We start from the raw sequence: 3,116 nt of genomic DNA on the forward strand, positions 1-3,116 counted from the left end.
GATGTTGATTCTTTGTCTGTATGAACACAATGTAAAATGTCTCCTTAATTTTATCAATTCAGTGCAACATTGCATTAGTGCTATCCATTTTTCAGCATCAATTCCTAGCAGGCCTTCTGACTGTTGAACTTTTCTCTGAGCAGCAGTATGTGCAAGGGGATGCTTAATAAATGCCATTAGACAATGATTGCCTGTGTTTAATATTTATTGAGCACCTATAGGGACCTTGAGACCTTGGTCCAGGATGAAAAGCTTTAAAAAAGCCTGTACTTAATTAAGAAAAACATGGTCCCTGCTCCCAAGAAGCTTATCTGCTAAAGCAGACAACACTGATGTGGGTGCACAGAGAAAATTAATTTTTTTAGCTAAGTGCAGAAAACAACAACCACTTTTATGAAATTGCAGGATTTATCTTCTCTCCTAAACTTGTTTTTTTTTTTTTTTTTTTTTTGTGAGGGCCTCATGTTAAATGTCTGGCAAAGAATGAAGGTAGAGGAGCCTGGAACAAGGACAAAAGGATGAGGCATGAAGAAAGGGGGCGCTAACAGATGGCGAGGCAGTAGGCTGTATGGCCTGAGGGAAGGAGCAGTTGGGGAAGAAATAGAATTTCCGTAGGTGGCTGCTGTGTTTTCTGTATTTTTTAATAATTATAATGTACCATCATCATCATGATTAATTAATATTTAAGTTCCGGTTGCAAAGAAGACCAAATACAAATGAATCAGACATGCATGCTAAAAAGCACAGCTGTGATAGAGGGCAGGATTGGCATGGATTTAGAACATATCACAGTCTATTAGAAATGGTTTCATAATGCTTCTGTGTTCCTGATGCCAGACATTGGAGAACTGAGAATCAACTGGGAAATAATCACAAACTGTAGTTCTGCTTACATTTCCATTGTAAAAATTAATTATTTTTTTTACCTCACTTTCATTCCATCTCTTTAATATAATAGGGTCAGTACAAGGAAGATTTGGTTATGTATGGAAGACACATCTAGTTGTATCATCAAAATGTTTGTTTTATGCAGGGAAATTTTGATTACATCAAGAGAAGAATTTTAATTCTCAGTTAACATGTTCTGAAAGTTATCTTTGCCATATTAATTGGTATTCGATATGTAACTAGCATGTGATGTTCCTGGTTTCTCAGCTTAGGATGACAGTGGATCGAGGAGATGAGACCAAGAGACAAAACCCGAAGGAAAAGCTGGAAGTCAAGTCTGGGAGCACACCAAACAGTGTTCACCCCCAAATCACAGTGAAGACTGAGGCAGAGACGAACAGGGTTAGTCAAAAACAAGGAAAATATCAAGATAGAGATGGTGGGAACCAGTAAATGAGGCAAAAACCCAGGAAATATTCTTGAAACCAAGGATTTCTGGGCAGGGCCAGGTTTAGATTAAAACCGTAAAAGGCATCACAGTGCCTCTAATGCACACACACACACACACACCTCACAGTCTCACACTGAAATAATTAAAGGCAGTACTATTTGAATAAAGCTAAAGGAAGGCTATAGACGCAGCTAACCTGGTCTTCACGCAACTCTTACAGCCTCTGGTCTTGGGGCACAATGGCAACTCTTAAGGAAAAACTGATTGCACCAGTTGCAGAAGAAGAGGCCGCGATCCCAACCAATAAGATCACTGTAGTGGGTGTTGGACAAGTTGGTATGGCATGTGCCATCAGCATTCTGGGAAAATCTCTGGCTGATGAACTTGCCCTTGTGGATGTTTTAGAAGATAAACTCAAAGGAGAAATGATGGATCTACAGTATGGGAGCTTATTTCTACAGACACCTAAAATTGTGGCAGATAAAGATTACTCTGTGCCTGCCAATTCTAAGATTGTGGTGGTGACTGCAGGAGTCCGCCAGCAGGAGGGAGAGAGCCACCTCAATCTGGTGCAAAGGAATGTTAATGTCTTCTAATTCATTATTCCTCAGATAGTCAAGTACAGTCCTGATTGTATCATAATTGTGGTTTCCAACTCAGTGGATATTCTTACACATGTTACCTGGAAACTAAATGGACTACCCAAGCACCGTGTGATTGGAAGTGGGTGTAATCTGGATTCTGCTAGATTTTGCTATTTTATGGCTGAAAAACTTGGCATTCATCCCAGCAGCTGCCACGGATGGATTTTGAGAGAACATGGCGACTCAAGTGTGGCTGTGTGGAGTTGAGTGAATGTGGCACGTGTTTCTCTTCAGGAACTGAATCCAGAAATGGGAACAGACAACAACAGTGAAAATTGGAAGGAAGTATAAGATGGTGGTTGAAAGTGCCTATGAAGTCATCAAGCTAAAAGGATATTCCAACTGGGCTATTGGATTAAGTGTGGCTGATCTCATTGAATCCATGTTGAAAAATCTCTCCAAGATTCATCCAGTGTCCACAATGGTGAAGGGCATATATGGTATTGAGAACGAAGTCTTCCTGAGTCTTCCATGTATTCTGAATGCTCGGGGCTTAACCAGTGTGATCAATTAGAAGCTGAAGTATGATGAGGTTGCCCAGCTCAAGAAAAGTGCAGATACCCTGTGGGATATCCAGAAAGACCTAAAATATCTGTGACTTCTGGCTTCTAGGCTGTAGAAATTTTTTCTTTCTTTCTTTCTTTCTTTCTTTCTTTCTTTCTTTCTTTCTTTCTTTCTTTCTTTCTTCTTTCTTTTTTTTTTTTTTTTGGCTGTAGAAATTTAAAGCCATGATGTGATTAACTGTGAGCCTTTAGTTTTTCATCCATATACATGGATCGCGGTTTGCTTTTATCTTCCTAAATATGTGAATCTGGGCTCACAGGATCAAAGACCATGCTTGGTTTAATGCTTGCAATATGAGTCTTGAACAAATAAAATTAATTATTGTAGTGTAAAAAAAAAAGGGAAGGCTATAGATTCAAGAATATGAAATAAATTGACAAGATGCCTTTGTCATAAAACTTCTTTTGATTGACTAAAGTCTTTTCGCTCCGTGCTTCCCTTCTTGGTGGCTGTTCTTTATTTCCAATCACTTTATTTTGTAGACAAATTCTTTCCTATAGTAAGGTCTCTTCAGAAGCCACTAATAGGATCTTTTACCTGATTCATCCAAACAGATGCGATTGTCCTCT

At 39.0% G+C, this 3,116-nt stretch overlaps 1 pseudogene; it reads left to right on the forward strand.

Moving 5' to 3' along the window:
- Nucleotides 1-1,578: 1,578 nt before the first annotated feature.
- Nucleotides 1,579-2,602, forward strand: LOC112664525 (L-lactate dehydrogenase B chain-like; annotated as a pseudogene).
- Nucleotides 2,603-3,116: the final 514 nt, after the last annotated feature.

The sequence above is a fragment of the Canis lupus genome, chromosome 16, assembly GCF_003254725.2.
Source record: "Canis lupus dingo isolate Sandy chromosome 16, ASM325472v2, whole genome shotgun sequence".
NCBI lineage: Eukaryota > Metazoa > Chordata > Mammalia > Carnivora > Canidae > Canis > Canis lupus.